We start from the raw sequence: 16,922 nt of genomic DNA, 5'->3' as shown, positions 1-16,922 counted from the left end.
GTGTCAAAACCTGAGTATGCAAAACATCCTGCCGCTTACTAAGTGCCTGCTATGTGCCAAGAACCATGTTCAATGCATTCCCTTTGAAAATCCTTTGAGATGAGTTCCACTATCCCCATTTTACATAAGGGGGAAACTAAGGCCCAGGGAGAAATGACTCATCTGAGGTCACCAAGCTGATCTGTGGTGGAAGCAAGATTTGGCTCCAGGCTTACCTGTCCCCATTCCGCTGTATCATACTGAACTTGCCACATTTCCAGCCCCTTCTTGTTTACTTGCTTGCTTAATTCATTCCTAGTTAAAAGTTCATGCCTGGAAAGCAGCAGCCTTCAGCATGGCCAGGGAAGAACTACACTTACAGTCCTCTAAGATGTTACCAGGCCTGGGAAAGCTGATCTGTGTTCCAGGTCACATCCCCAAGTTGCCAGCTCAAATCATCCCCACCAACCCCACACCCAGCCTCAGATTCCACTGCCAATGTGCCCAGTGTGCCTTGGGAGGCAAACCCAGGTGGTGGATGGGGGAGACGAGGCTATGCTGCCATACTTGGGAAGCCTGGGAGGACAGAAGCAACTCCTGAGTGCACCAACACCTAATCCTGGATAGGGAAGGTGGAAGAGGAAAGAGGAGATGAATCTTTATCCTAGGTCAGCTCCCCAAGGTGGCCACCCCAGCTTAAGGCACAGCCTTTCTGTCTCAACCTGTCCACCCCAGCCACAGGGCCCTCAGTAGCAGGGCTGGGTCTACTCCCTGCCACAGCCAGGGTCAGTGACTCTGGGCCCCCAACACCTGCTCCATCCTAGCAGAACCTCAGATGCAGTGATTCAGGACCCTAAGGCTGGGAAAAGTACTCACCAGAGGAGTCTGAGAGGAACTCAGTCTTATCCAAGCCTCCCTGCCCAAGTGGCAGTCACATATCTCCCCAAGCCCCAAGCCCCCCCCACGACAGTATCACCAAACACACACATACCTTGGGGTACAAGTCCAACATGCTTCCTCAGCACTGGTCTTATGCTTGCCTCTGAGGGGGTCCTGCCCTGCCTGGCGATTCAAAGAGGAGCCCCACCAAGCTCTGCCTTTGAGGAGCTCCAAGCTGACCAAAACCAGTATTCAGTGGCCTCCTGGACCCAGGCATGTGGAATATCTGGAAGCTGCAGGAGGCTTCAGGCACCATGCCATCCCTGGAGAGCTACAGAGCAGCTCTTTCTGAGCACAGCTCCCTACACTCATGGGAGGCAGGGAGGTAGAAAGTTGAGAGCCACAGATTTCACTTCTTATCAGCTGTGCCTCCTTGGACAAATCACTTAGTCTCTGTGTGCTTCAGTTAATTCACCTGTAATCTGGAGATCATCCCTCCTCCACAGAGCTTTGAGAGGGAGGATGAGACAATGCACATAAAGGGCTTAGCATCATGCCTGGCTCACCACTGTCCCTACTAAATGGAAACTCCTATTCTTCCAAAGAGCCTCTCACAGAAACACCCTCATTCCCAGTCACACACGTTCTGGCTTTCTCCTGTCCACACATGTTGTGTGTGCCACACACACATTTTTAGTTCTTCAACTATTCTCACAAACATGCACATATCCATACCAGAACACTGGATCTGGTCTCACCTATCCATTCACATGGCACCTGGTGCCTGGCCTGCCCTCAGGGAACTTAGAGCCTAGTCCCCACATTTTCTCATGTCACTGTCACACACACATGCATCATTCCCCCCACCTGGATTTCCTTGGGCCTGTCCTTGACCTCTCCTTGTCTGCCTTATACTCTGACACAAGAAAGGGGAACTAACTCATCTGAGGCCACACAGCCAGGAAGTGGAAAAATCAGGATTCGAACAAAGGCCATTTGGCTACACAACTTGAGCTTCTACTCATGATTCTATACTGATATACCAGGGCTCTGGAAAGAAATATATGCCAAGGGGTGGGCCTTGCACACTGAAGGATCACAGAGCTGGAAGCCCATGGCAATGCCAACTGGCACAACACAGCGAGGATACCAGCCCTTCCTCCTGTCTACAGTCATCTCTGGCTTGCCCTAGGCCTCCTGGCTGTCCCCCACGAAGACCCGCAGCCTCGGTGCATGCACTCCCCAAGGACATGCACTGCCATTCTGCACAGACGAGGGAAAGCCATGTTTCTTGAACACCTACAGTAAGCCAGGTACTGTAGCTGGGTGCTTTCACCTTTGCTGCTGTACTAGCTTTGTTTGATTCTGACAACATCCCGAGGGTGATATTGTTAGGTCTATTTTAGAGATGAGAGAAACTGAAGCTCCAGGCTAATCTGGTGGCATTCCTGCCCCTGCCAACCTCAGCCTGCTGCCCTCTCTTGCTGACTGACTCATTCCCACTGCCCTCTTCTCTCCTGTTCTTCTCTCTGTGCACCCCCACCCCTGATTTCCTTTCCCTGCAAACACCTTGCTTTCCCCAAGTCACTCTAAGCCTGGGCCAGTCTCAGGGCAAACCCAGGGTGAGGCCCAAGCACTGCCACTCTTCCTCCTCCTCAGGCTACATAACACCCCAGGACTTGGTCAGATCAAGCCCCAGGTAAGCTTTTCAAGTCTAGTCTTTACTGCAACCATAACAATTCTCAGTGGCTAGGCAAGGAGGGAGTAGTCCTAAAGGCCAAAGGTTCATCTAAACTCTAAACCCCCATCCCCTCCCCAGTCTTTGCCCCATCTTCATGCCTGGTTTATGGATATTTGCACTGAGATCATCTTGATCTTGCAGGTGTCAGCCTGGCCCCAGCTCAGGCTCTTGGCAGGATGACACCAGGGTTACAAAGAGCCCCCTTCTCCTGAGATGGGCCTGTGCCCTCCATCCCTCTCTCTTTATGCCATCCTCATACCCCTTTACCCATCCCTGGATTCCTAGGAATCTGTCCCAAGCCCTCAGGCACCATACATGAAAATGGCCTGCCCCTGCACCTGAAAAGAGCCTAAGACAGGGCATTTGAGATCCAAGCATAGCTCAGTGAGGACAGCAGGTGGCATAAGACTCTGAACTGCAGCTGGAACCCTGGGCTCATTCATTATAGTCCTCATCCCTCCTCTCCTGTGCATCACTGATTTGGGGGCCCAGGTTCCTCTAGTGGTCCCTCCTGTCCTTGGCGTTCTGGCCCAGTGGGGGCAAACTGGAGGGATGGGAGATTCTGCAGCACTCCAGCCCAGCCCACCTATTGCCTCTTCATTCCAGTTACCTGCAGAATGTGAAAAGAGTAGCTGGGCCATTCATCACTGTCAGGGGCTCAGGAATTCAGAGGAAGGGAGCAGCAGCTGTCCCCACCTATCACTGACCACAGCCTAGCTCCCTATCTCAGAGGGCCAGTGGGCCTGGGGAAAGATGATGTTGGCTAGAGAAATGGCATCTTTGCCCAGTCCTGCGCTTGGCTCCTTTGAGAACACACTGAACATGTCAGCCCCCTTAACCACCAGAATAAACTTCCCCTGGAGGAAAATTCCAAACAAAGCAAACATTTGGACAACCTAAGGAGCAAAGGCCAGGGCCAGCTGCTCCCTCATCTTGCCAGCCCTCCCAGCTCCGACCTAGCATCCTACCTCCCATCCTGCCATAAAGCTAATGGGTCAGGTTCTGGGTTTTCTCCACTAATAAACCCAGGCCTACTGGTGGAGAGGCTCTGAGCCTCTGGGGGCATCTTGAGGACAGACAAGGGGCTGGATTCAGCCGGCTAGATAACCACTAGCAGATATATGGCTCCCAGGACTACCAGCCTCCAGCTGCCCCTTAGCCAACGCAGCCAGGATATCTGACACTGAAACCTCCTCTCCCTACTCACAACATAGTCCAGCTGAATTTGGATACCTTCCTTCCTACCTTCAGTCAGGAGGGCCGCAGGACCTGGGCTCAGGGTACCTCCTGATGAAGGCCCAGTTTCCTTCTAAGACTGTAGTTTCTCCATCAATCTCTCCCCCACACTGCCCTTGCCATACCTCCCCCAGGGCTGCCCAAGTTGAGGTTGCTGAGAACCCAGTTGACAGATCACCCAGCATCTTCCTCACAAGTAGCCAGTCCCCTCAGAGGAACATAAATCTCCTTGGATTGGCTTGTTGTCCTTTCACAGACCCTCTCCATGACCCAAAGCAGAGCCTATAGCCCCAGCCTTAGCCGTGAGGGGTGGGGATAGGGGCGTGGAGCAGCAGGTAATTTTCTTCCTTGGATTGGGGTCCTGGCCAGGGTGGGGAAGGCAGGAAGCTGGGGACTTCTGAACTAAGAGTGCTTTAGGGGATTAGGGCTCTAAAGACAGGGGAGAGAGGGTGAGATTTCACAGATGGGCAAATGAGGCATTAGGCAGGTTGTTTGAATGAAGGGTCAGGGTCTCCAAAGAAATCTTTTCTCCCTCTTAGGTAGCCTGTCTATTCTTCAATCTCTGTTGACCCCTAGTGGCCAGCCCAGTATTGGCAGTCCAAAAGCTGATCCAGCTGAGCATGGCCCGCAACTGCCCAATAGGAGGTAGGGGACACTGCCAACTACAGGCACTGGTCTGGGCTGAGCTAAGTAAAAAACACCCTCTCTTCTCCTCTCCCCTCCCTTCCAGTACTGGAAATCCAATCTATCCAGGCCTACCTTAGCACACATCTCTGGGCCGCCTTCCTGGAAAGCCCTAGCCCACAGATCTGTTCCTTCTTTTGAACTCCATATCCTGGCTGTATGGCCTCTGACTGGCACCTGGATTTTCATTATTTGTATACATCCTAGCTCTCCCACTACTTACTAGCCTGAGGCAGAAGCCACTGACTGCTTGTTCTTTATCTTCTGCACCAAGGCCAAGCATAGGGATGAGCATATGGGAGGTGTGCCATAAATGTTAATGGTGATAGTGGTGGTGATGATGATGATGATGATGGTGATGGTGATGACAGCTACTATCTACTGAGCACCTACTATTTCCCAGGTACTTTGTATCTATCCTTTCATTTAAAATTCATTATATTAACAGATGAGGAAACTGGCATCTCAGAAGTCAAGTGACCTAAATAATGTGTAACATCTAGTAGGTGGCAGACCTCAAGGTTTGACGTAGGTCTCTCTGGCTTCAAACTACAGGTACCTCCATCTCCCACATGCCAGACACTGTCTTTACCCCTGGAAGGGACACTGGGATGACAAAGACTCAGTCCCTGACAACATGGCTTAGTGTGGGCCACAGCAAAGACCATATGCCCTGCAGAGCATGGAGGAACTAGCTCTACATCCTTCCTCCTTGTCCTCTCTCCTGGTCTCAGAGTAATTCTTTAGTTTGCTCATTTGATAGGACAGATTGCCCAGCCCAGATGGGAAGTCTCCCAGTTCCCTTCACATTGGGAGGCTGTAGCCAACTAGGGGACTCCTATAGACAATGGGTACCACAGAGAGATTGTGGCCAGCAGAATAGCCAGACTCTCCCAGGAACTGACATGGGTCAGTTCATGCTGGAAACCTGACAGGTATTGGAATCCAAGGCTTAAAGAGATGAGAGAGATGCCAGAGTTACTTCCCCTCATTCCATGCCATGCCCAGTTAGCAAACAGTTCCAGGCCAACAAGCACTATTAAGTAGAGGCTCCACCTAGCTGAGCCTTAGTCTTGTCCATGGCTTCCCTGAGCCCTTTTGCCTTTCTCCAGCCTGGCAACCTTAGAAGCAACTGAGGAACTTCAGTCTTGCTCTCACCCCTTCCCAAAGTAAGCCACTCACCTGAGACTCTTTCAGTCATTCTGTTCTTAGTAGTCCTTGGTGTGAAGAGTACCTGCTCAGGCTGGAAAGGAAATGAGCTTATTTTGGGGGTCTGAGGTAGATCAAGTGCCCCTCCCTTGTCTGCTTCCACGGCTATGGTTCTAACATGTCCCTGGTTTGGTGTTGACAATCCTGGAAAGCAGGCAGCCTAGTTTCCCAGGCACATTCTACAGGAAGCAGAACTTGCAGGTTTCACATTGGACTTACCACAGGTACTTTATTAAGGGATTTTATGGCCAGAGTGAATGATTGTTAACACCTGCTTGTAAAAATGTCCATTCTGAAATAACCAGAGCCAGGCAACAAGACACAGGCCTCTGAGACTGTGATTACCCATTTTCCTTACAACTGTGCAAAACAGAACTGCTTCATACAGGAAATCTCAGCCTTGCCAGCAGGGCTTCCCAGGGCCCACTGCTGGGCAGAAGCACAGCGGTCTTCCTTGAGAAGCTTAGGTGCCCTCGCCAGGCAACCCCCTTTCCATCAGCTGCTGACAGCCTAGCTGATTGATTGGTAAGACTGATGGGTGTATGCATACCCTACCACACAGAATACTTGCACTCCAGGAGCTCATTAAGGAGGATAGACTTACACACTGCTGCCTAGCATATAGCAAAATTTGTACTTCCAGAAATAATGACTCCAGGAATGTTGCCTGTAGGCATGTGGTCCAGCAAGCACTTCTGAAACCCTCAGTGGCTCTTGGGATGAAGTCAGGCCACTGGAGTCAGTGGTGCTCACATGGGCATTGTGGGAGCACACGTCACCCCACACAAGTGAGCAGACAAACATGGACGGACAGGGGACATCACACAGTCCTGGGTAGCCTGTGAGTGTCTGGGAGCCTTCATTGTGAAGGTTAGATGGGTTGACACATGGGGAGCATTCATATAGCATGTACTGTGCATGTATTAGCCTTTACTGGCTGTCTTTTTGCCCTCTTCAAATATTTATTAGCCAATATGTATTTCTTTCCAGCTTTGCATATTTTGTGGGATTTTTCTTATTAACTTGTAAGAACAATTTATCTGTTAAAAATATTAATTCCTCATTGAAATTGTCTTGGCTTTGGAGTCCAAATAATTTTATGTTATTGCTTTTCAGATTAGTACTTATAACAGTTTTATTGAGATATAATTTACATACCATCAAATTCATCCCTTTAAAGTATACAAATCAATAGGTTTTACTATATTTGTATAACTGTGCAAACATCATTATTCTCTAAGTTCAGAACATTTTGTCATGCCCACAAATAGCATATCCATTAACAGCCACTCTCCATTCCTCATTCCTTCCTCCCTCTGCCCCTGCCAACTACAAATCTACTTGCTGCCTTAGTAGATTTGCCTATTCTGGACATTTCATGTGAGTGGAGTCATAAAATATGTGGTCTTTCATGATTGCCATCTTTCACTTAACATGATGTTTTTGAGGTTCACCCATGTTCACCCATGTGTCAGTAGTTTGTTCTTTTTAATTGCCACATAATATTCCATTGATAGATCACGTAATGATACATCATGCACTGATATATCATGTAATGTTTATGTATTCATCAGTTGGTGTTCATTTAGGTCATTTCCACATTTTGGATACCATGACCAATGCTGTTGTGAACATTCATGTACAAACTTTTGTGTGGACATATGTTTACATTTCTCTTGGTTACATATAACTAGGACTGGAATTGCTGGGTCATATGCTAATTCTATGTTAAACATTTTAGGTGCTGCCACATTGTTTTCCAAATTAGCCATGTCATTTTACATTCTCACTAGCAATATATGAGGGTTCTAGTTTCTCCATATCTTCCCCAACACTTATTTTCTTTCTTTATGAGTATAGTTATCCTGGTGGGTGTGAAGTTCTGTCTCATTGTGGTTTTGATGTGCATTTCCCTGGTGATAACTAGAGAACATTTTCATGTGCTTATTGGCCATTTGTACATCTTCTATGGAGAAATGTCTATTCAGATACTTTACCCATTTTTAATTGGGTTGTCTTTTTATTGTTTAGTTCTAAGTATACTTTATATATTATAGATACAAATCCTTTATCAGCTATATGAATTAAAAGTATTTTCTCCCATTCTGTGGGTTGTCATTTTGCTTTCTTAATAGTGTTCTTTAGAGCACAAAGCATTTTTTTTATTTTAATGAAGTCCAATTCATCATTTATTTTCTTTTGTTGCTCATGCTTTTGGTGTCACATCTAAGAAACCACTGCTTAAGGCAAGGTCTCAAAGATTTATTCCTATGTTACTTCTAAGAGTTTATAGTTTTAGCTCTTACATTTAGGTCTTTGATCCATTTTGAATTAATTTTAGTGTATTTAATATGGTATGTGGTAGGGGTCCAACTTCATTTTTTTCTTTTCTTTGCATGTGGGTATCCAGGTATCCTAGCACCTTTGGTGAAAAGACTTTTCTTTCCCCATTGAATTGTTTTGGCACCCTTGTTGAAAATCAGTTGATTGTAAATGTGAAGGTTTATTTCTGGACTCTCAATCTGTATATCTATATGTCTATCCTTATGCCCATATGATACTGTCTGGATCACTATGGCTTTGTAATAAGCTTTGAAATTGTAAAGTGTGAGTCCTCCAACATTATTTCTCTTTTAAAGATTGTTTTGCCTATCAGGGTTCCTTGTAATCCTCTGAATTTTGGAGTCCACTCACATATCTGCAAAAAATGAAAAAGACAGTTGGGATATTGATGGGTATTGCATTGAATTTGTACATAAATCTGGGGGTTAAATAAAAATATTAACTTTCATTTCATGAACACAGAGGATGACTCTCCATATATTTAGGTTTTCTTTAATTTCTGTCAATAGTGTTTTGTAGTTTTTAGAGTGCAAATCTTGTACCTCTTTTGTTAATTTTAGTCCTAAGTATTTATTCTTTTTGATGTTATCATAAATGAGATTTTATAAATTTCATTTCTGGTTGCTCATTGCTAGTACATAGAAATACACATTTTTGCATATTGATCTTGCATCCTAAACTTATTTAACTAATTTGTTACTTTTAATAGACTGTTAGTAGATTTGTTAGGTTTTTCTTTGTATAAGATTATGTCATCTGCAAATAGAAATACATATTTACTTCTTCCTTTGTTATCTGGATGCCTTTTATTTATTTTTCTTGCCATATTGCCTGGCTAGATCCTCTAGTAAAATGTTGAAAAGAAGTAGCAAGAGCAGGTATTCCTTTCTTGTTCTTGAATTTAATGAAAAATAACTCAGTCTTTCACCATTAAGTAAGATGTTAGCTGTGGGTTTTTTGGTAAACATTCTTTATCTGGTTGAGGAACTTCCTTTCTCATCCTAGTTTGTTGAGTTTGGGGGGGTTATTTATTAAGAAAGGATGATGGAATTTATCAAATGCTTCTTCTGTGTCTGTTAAGAAGATAAAATAGCTTTTGTCATTTATTAATATTGGATGTTAAACCTCATATTCCAAGGATAAATCCCACTTGTTTGTAGTTTTTATTTATATGTTACTGGATATGGTTTAGTATGTAGTTTTCTTTTCTTATGTCTTTATCTAGTTTTGGTATCAGAGTAATATTTACTTCACATAATGAGTTGAAAAGTATTTCCTCCTTGTGTTAGTCACAGTTCTCCAGAGAAACAAAGAGCCAATAGTATATATAGATTTAGCTTACTGGCTTATGAAATTATGGAGGCTGGCAAGTCTAAAATCTCCAGAGCTGGTGTCCCAGTTCAAGTGTGGATGTTGGCAGTCTTGGGGTAAGATCAAGTAAAATTGGGGTATCAGCGTTTTATTCCATTCAGGTCTTCAACTGATTGGATGAGCCTACCCACATTATGGAGGGAAATCTGCTTTACTCAGTCTACTGAGTTCAATGTTAATCTCATCTAAAATGCCTTCACATATACTCCCAGAATAGTGTTAGACCAAATATCTAGGCACCCTATGGCCCAGTCAATCTGACACATAAAATAAGCAACACAAGTCTACATATTGTCAATTTGGTACCCAAATCCATCTCCTTAAACTATATTTAATCTCCAAATAAAGACAGAAACAAGTTCATAATTCCACCAACATGATACAGGTATCCTGCCTACAAACAGAAGTATACTAACCCCTTCTGCAAAGGAAGGGGTGAACTCCTTAAGTGATGTTTACTCTTCCTCTTGCTATCCCATAACTTAAATACTATGATGTAAGGTTAAAACTTAAATACTGATACTCAAATCTCCCTCTGCCTCTCTCTTATAAAAACACTTGTCATTGAATTTAGAATGTACTCAGAAATCCAGGATAATCTCATCTCAAGATCATTAATTTAATTGTACCTGCAAAGATAGTTCCTTCTTCCAAATAAGATAACATTCATAAGTTCCAGGTATTAGGACATAGGCATATATTTTCGTGATCACCTTTCAGCTCAGTATAGTAGATAAAGGGGTGGAGGGAATGAGGTGAGGAACAAGGTGCAGAGAAGGTGCTAGAAGGGGCTGTAATGTTGTGTTTGACTCAAGTACCATCATCACCATCACAAATATTTACTGAGTGATTACCATGTGAAAAGCTTCATGCTAAGCCTTTTATGTACATCATCTCATTAAAGTGGCCCAGCCCTCTGAGTTGCTACTATTTTTACCCCATTTGCCAGTGAGGAAGTTGTAGTACAGAAAGGTTAGGCAACTTGCCTACACTCATACAGCCAGGAAGTAGTGATAGGTGCTTACTAGCTGTTTGACTTCAAATCCAGTATCCTTAACCACAACCCTAGGCTTCCCCCTCAGACAGGCCTGGGGAGTATGATTCAAGTTGCCACAGTGATGCTAGAGCATCCTGATATGACTAGTGGGAACCTGGACTCTGAAGTCAAATAGACTTGGGTTGCAGTTCTGTCTCTGCTCCTCACTACTTGCGTGACCTTCCTGAACTTCTGTTTGTCCTATGATGAACTGGGGAGAAACCACTCATACATTCATTAAGTTCCTACTATGAGCCAAGAAAATAGCACCTACCTATCAGGGTGTGATGCATACTGAATGACCTAATGTTTATAAATCCCCTGGCATGCGCATACTACAGGCTTGGCAAACAGTGGCTATTATTATTGTTGTATATTTGCAGTTTTTAGAGAGACAGAAGCAAAGGAGGAAATAGCCAGCAGGTGTTACATTTGGAATGAGACCAGATGGAGTCCCCAAGACCAATGCTGATTCAAACACCAGGGAGGCAATGGCACAATCAGGCAGAGAAAGGCTAGGATCCTTGGCCAAGCCACGGAGAAAGGAGGCTGGTCCACCAGCAGGCCAATAAAGCTTTAATTTCAGCCTGAATTTACAGGAGGTGAACACACGAGGGCGTGTGACACTCACAACAGTCTGGCTTAGAGGCTCCCAGAGAAGCCTCAGGCTCCTGCTCCCTTGTGCAACTCCATGTACAGTAATAGGTCCAGGCCCTGTGGCTGAGAAAGCTGAGGGAGGGAGGAGGCATAGGAGATTAACAGAGTCCTCTCTGGGGCACAAAAGAGCAGATACCCTGTGTCGACCCGTTGGAGAGAGTAGGAGGTAGAAAATGGCTTAGCAGATTTGGGGGTTGGGGCAAGAGGGTAGAGGTCACAATACAGGGGATTGAAATGACCTTTTAGCCTGTGGACCAGGCAAGTAAACAGCATCAGTCTCTTCCCCTCACAAATACACACACACACACACACATGAATTATGAGGGAGTCCCAAATTTGGAGAAAGGAGCCCCTGTGTGAAGCATGAGAATGTCCATCCAGGGGCATCTGCATCACACACACTCTCAGTCTTCATATTATGATTATGAAAAATAAAGACAGAAAAATTTAATGTCTCTATAAGGTCAGTATGTAGAAAGGGCTAAAAGACAGTCTCCACTGAGGAAGATCCAATGAAATCAAGGCAATCTGGAGGTTAAGAATCTTAAAGAACTTCTAAAGCCTGAACAGGATGATTTACCTTGAGAATTGAGGGAGCAAGTGATGGTAGCAAGATGCACCAGCTTTGGAGTCAGGCACTTTCACTACACACTTGCTGGCAGTGTGGCCTTGGGTGAGTCACAGACGCTCTCTGAATCTGCCTCATCTTTTGAATGGGAATAATAAGAATAGTACTACTAAGTAAGAGTGAAATAGATGCTGGATATGGAAGTGCCTGGAACACAGTAGCTGCCTAGAAAATGTTGGTTATGCTGTTATCCATTAGGAAGTCTTGAGAACTAACTTCAGTGAGACATTTTGGGGACCTTGAGGCATATTGTTCTACTTGGAGTGCTACTGTCTGAAGGTAAAACCTATATAGGTTTGGACCTAGACTAGAAAATCATCAGGAACCTTCTACCCGTGAGACTCCATGGTCAGTCAGTCAGCAAAAGCACAGACATTGAGCTAGGCTTTGAAAGATGAATAGCATTTGAAAAGAGGGGGATAGATGAAGGGAGAGGAGTCGAATGACTACAGCAGCAATTCTCATATTTCTGAACACCACCATGTTACCAGACCTGGTTCTCAGATCTTTAACCGAGTGACAAACAAGCCAGAGGATCTGGGTCTTGAATTGCACTCCCAGCCCTGTGTTAGGAGATGGGAACTTTAAAATAGTTATCAGTACTATGGAGAAGTTAACACAATGTAATGGGATGGAAAGAGATGAAGACAGAGGTGGGCATTTGGTTGGGTGGGGGAGCTTTTGAAGAGGTCACACACATCTGAGCTGAGATCAGAATGATAAAAAAAATCCAGGCACCTGAGATCCAGTCTACCAGTCTATACACAAGGCTAATTTCTGCTGCATGCAGCCCTTGCTGCCTCTTCTCTTTTTCTGTCCTCCTCTGATCCTGCCCCAGAGGCTTTCTTTGCTTCCTCTGGTCACTCTTTACTCCTTTTACTGTAAATCAGTCCAGCCTTTCAAGGTCTCTTTCACTTTCCCTATAGTCATTACCAGTTCAACAAATCAAAAGGCCCCAAACCAAGCCAGAGAGCTCGAGAAGCTTCTTAGAAGGAGGAAGAGGATGGGAAAAGACAGTGAATCCTCTCATCTCATTTTCCTTTGTCATACTTGTGAAATTGAATAAAAATAGCAACTGGGAAGGGATATTGTAGGGATTAGCCTAACTAGAATATAGTAGGTACTCAGATCACATTTATTCTCCTCTCTCTCCCACTCCTTGATATTTTCAAACATGAAATTTCTGTTTTTAATAACACATGTTCATCATAAAATGTACTGAAGGCACCATGAAGAAGAAGAAAAGAAAAGAAAGACAATCACCCTCACAAAATCGCACAACTCAGTTAACAAGATTTAACCTTTTGGTGTATTTCCTCTCAGGATTTTCTCTAGGTTTAAAAACAGCTTTCTTGAGGTATAATGTAACTACCATAAAGTTAAACCTTTTAAAGTGTAATGTAATTTTTTAGCATGTTCCTAAAGTTACGTGAGCATCATCAGTATCTGATTTTAGAACATTTCATCACCCTCAAAATAAACTTTGTACCTCACTCCCAATTGCCCCCACCTCACTTCCAGCCCTAAGTAACCATTAATCTACTTTCTGTCTTTATAGATTTGCTTAACCTGAGCATTGCATAAAAATGAAGTTATACAATATGTGGCCTTTAGTGTCTGGCTGCACGTAGTATGATTTCAGCATTCATCCATGTTGTAATAAATATCAGTACTTCATTCCTTTTTATGGCCAAATAATACTTCATTGTATAGACCAAATATTGTTTATCCATTCTTCAGTTGATAGACATTTGGGTTGTTTCCATTTTTGGCTATTATGAATAATGCTGCTATGAACATTAATGTATAAGTTTTTGTGCGGACACATATTTTCATTTCTTGTGGGTATGTACCTAGGAGTGGAGTTGCTGGGACATGGGGTAACTCTGTGTTTAACATCTTGAGGAACCCCCAAACTATCAGTGTTTCTTTTTTCATAATTATGATGATGCTGTAATACAATCACCAGTACTAGTTTTCTGAGACTTTGTTTTCTTCCTGCTTTCTTACTAAAACTTCTTTTTTAAAAAAATGCATTTGAAAGAGGCAAAAAGATGGTGGCATGAGTAGTGTGGTGGAAATCTCCTCCCAAAACCACACATATTTTGAAAATACAGCAAATGCAACTATTCCTAAAAGAGTAACCAGAAGTACCAGTACACCAGCCAGTCTACATCCAGAAGAAATCAACATCTCACAGAAAAGGGTAAAGTAAAAAGCCGCAACCCAGCAGGACCTGAAAACTCCCCTAATCCCAGCTCACCAACAGAAGAGAACCAGAGCAGGGAAGGTGTGGAAGCACAGGACTGCTAAATACCCAGTCCTAGAAATCTACCCTGTGAGCACAGACCCACAGTGCATGGTGCTCTGGAGATTAGAGAAAACCAAGTCAGAGACTAAGACTGTGAACAGGTTCCCACAACCAGCTGCCCAGGGACAAAAGAAAAGCAGGCACTTTAAAAGACTTCTCAACAGTCAGAAGGCTGCTAAAGGGGTAAGGGTTTAGGAGAAGAACACGTGGACAAAATCATCCTGGCACACTCAGCCCAGCAGGCTGGGAACTTTCAGGAGCTTCAGGTGCCCTATCCCCCAGGTTGGCAATGCAGCCTCAAGGCCCCTCACGGCAATAAGCAGCCTGCCACTCCTTCCTCCCTGCTGGAACCTACACTCAAACCGGCTGTCCCTGCCATTGTTGCAAACCAGCTGGAGGGCAGTCCTGCCTACAGCAGCTGCACAACTTAACACAGAGGCTTCTCCCTGCATGGGTCTAACCGGCCCAGACACAGAGGCTGCTCCCTGTGCACGACTGACTGGCACAGACAGTGGAGACAGGTACTGAGACCAGGAGCCATGAAAGGGCTTTGTTATCATGACAGAACCCATGCTGCTCGCCTGCAACCCCTGCAATCACCCTAGGCCATCCCGAGGGCCACCCCCCCACAACAGTTTAGGGGATTAGCCCAGAGGCCACTCCTTGCTCACAGTTACCTGGCACAGACAGCAGAGACAGGCACACTGACCAGCAAGCAGGAAGGAACCTTATCCTCCCTGCTGACGCCAGCATGACTCACCAGCGACCTCCCATAGCTCCAAGGAGTATGAAAAGGCAGAACCTTGTTCAATCCAAAATCACTCAAATACCAGAAAGAGGGCACAGCAAGACATAAATCACCAATCTTCCTGAAAAATAATTCAAAATAAAAGTCATAAGCATGCTAATGGAGCTACAGAAAAATATTCAAGAGCTAAGGGATGAATTCAGGAGGGAGATAACAGAAATGAAACAAACAATGGAGGGATATAAAATCAGATTAGGTGAGGTACAGGAAGCAGTGAATGCAATAGAAATCAGAGAATAGGAATACAGAGAAGCTGAGGAAGAGACAGAAAAAAGGATCTCTAGGAATGAAAGAATATTAAGAGAAGTGTGTGACCAATCCAAACAGAACAATATTCTCATTACAGGGGTACCAGAAGAAGAAGAGAGAGAACAAGAGATAGAAAGTGTCTTTGAAGAAATAATTGCTGAAAACTTCCCCAATCTGGGAAAGGAGATAGTCCCTCAGACCATGGAAATGCATAGATCTCCCAACACAAGGTACCCAAGGAAGAAAGCACCAAGACATATAATTATTAAAATGGCAAAGATAAAAGACAAGGACAGAGTATTAAAAGCAGTGAGAGGGAAAAAAGATCACCAACAAAGGAAAACCCATCAGACTATCACTAGACTTCTCACCAGAAACCTTACAGGCCAGAAGGGAGTGTCATGGTATATTCAATGAAATGAATCACAAGGGCCTAGAACAAAGAATACTTTACCCAGAAATATTATCATTTAAATTTGAAGGAGGGATTAAACAACTCCTTGATAAGCAAAACTTGAGAGAATTTACCTCCCACAAATCATCTCTACAGTATATTTTGGAGGGACTGCTCTAGATGGAAGGGTGCCTAAGACTAAACAGCCATCACCAGAGAAAATAAAACCACAGCAAAGGAGGTAGACCAACTAAATAATAACCAAACACTAAATTAAATCAGCTACCCACAAAGTCAGTCAAAGGATACACAAAGAGTACAGAATATGACACCTAACATAGAAAGAGAGGAGGAGGAAGAAAAAGAAGGTGGGGAGAGAATCTTCAGATTGTGTTTATAACAGCAAGTAAGTGTTAAGGTAGACTGCTAGATAGTAAAGAATCTGTCCTTAAACCTTTGGTAACCATGAATCCAAAGACTCAATGACAATAAGTACACATCTATCAATAATCACCCTAAATATAAATGGACTGAATGCACCAGTCAAAAGACATAGACTTACAGAATGGATAAAAAAGCTAGACCCATCTATATGCTGCCTACAAAAGACTCACTTTCCACCCAAACATACACAGACTAAAAGTGAAGAGATAGGAAAAGATATTTCATGCAACTAATAGGGAGAAAAAAGCAGGTGTTGCAGTACTTGTATAAGACAAAATAGACTTCAAAACAAAGACAGTAACAAGAAACAAAGAAGGACATTACATAATGATAAAGGGGTCAGTCCAACAAGAGGACATAACCATTATAAATATATATGCACCCAATATAGAAGCATCTAAAAATATGAAACAAATACTAACAGAATTAAAGGGGTAAATAGAATGCAATACATTCATTTTAGGAGACTTCAACACACCATTCACTCCAAAGGACAGATCCACCAGACAGAAAATAATTAAAGAGACACAGGCACTGAACAGCACATTAGAACAGATGGACCTAACAGACATCTATGGAACACTCCATCCAAAAGCAGCATGACACACATTCTTCTCAAGTGCACATAGAACATTTTCCAGAATAGACCACATACTAGGCCCCCCAAAAAGCCTCAGAAAATTCAAAAATATTGAAATTGTACCAACCAACTTCTAATATCATAAAATTATGAAACTAGAAATAAATTGTACAAAGAAAACAAAAAGGCTCACAAACACATGGAGGCTTAACAACATCCTCCTAAATAATCAATGGATCAATGATCAAATTAAAGCAGATATCAAGCAATATATGAAGACAAATGAAAACAACAGTGCAATGCCCCCACTTCTGTGGGACACAGTGAAGGCAGTTCTAAGAGGAAAGTATATAGCAATCCAGGCCTATTTAAA

Source organism: Manis javanica, chromosome X (genome assembly GCF_040802235.1).
Source record: "Manis javanica isolate MJ-LG chromosome X, MJ_LKY, whole genome shotgun sequence".
Taxonomy (NCBI): Eukaryota; Metazoa; Chordata; class Mammalia; order Pholidota; family Manidae; genus Manis; species Manis javanica.
Note: the sequence above shows the minus strand (reverse complement) of the source record.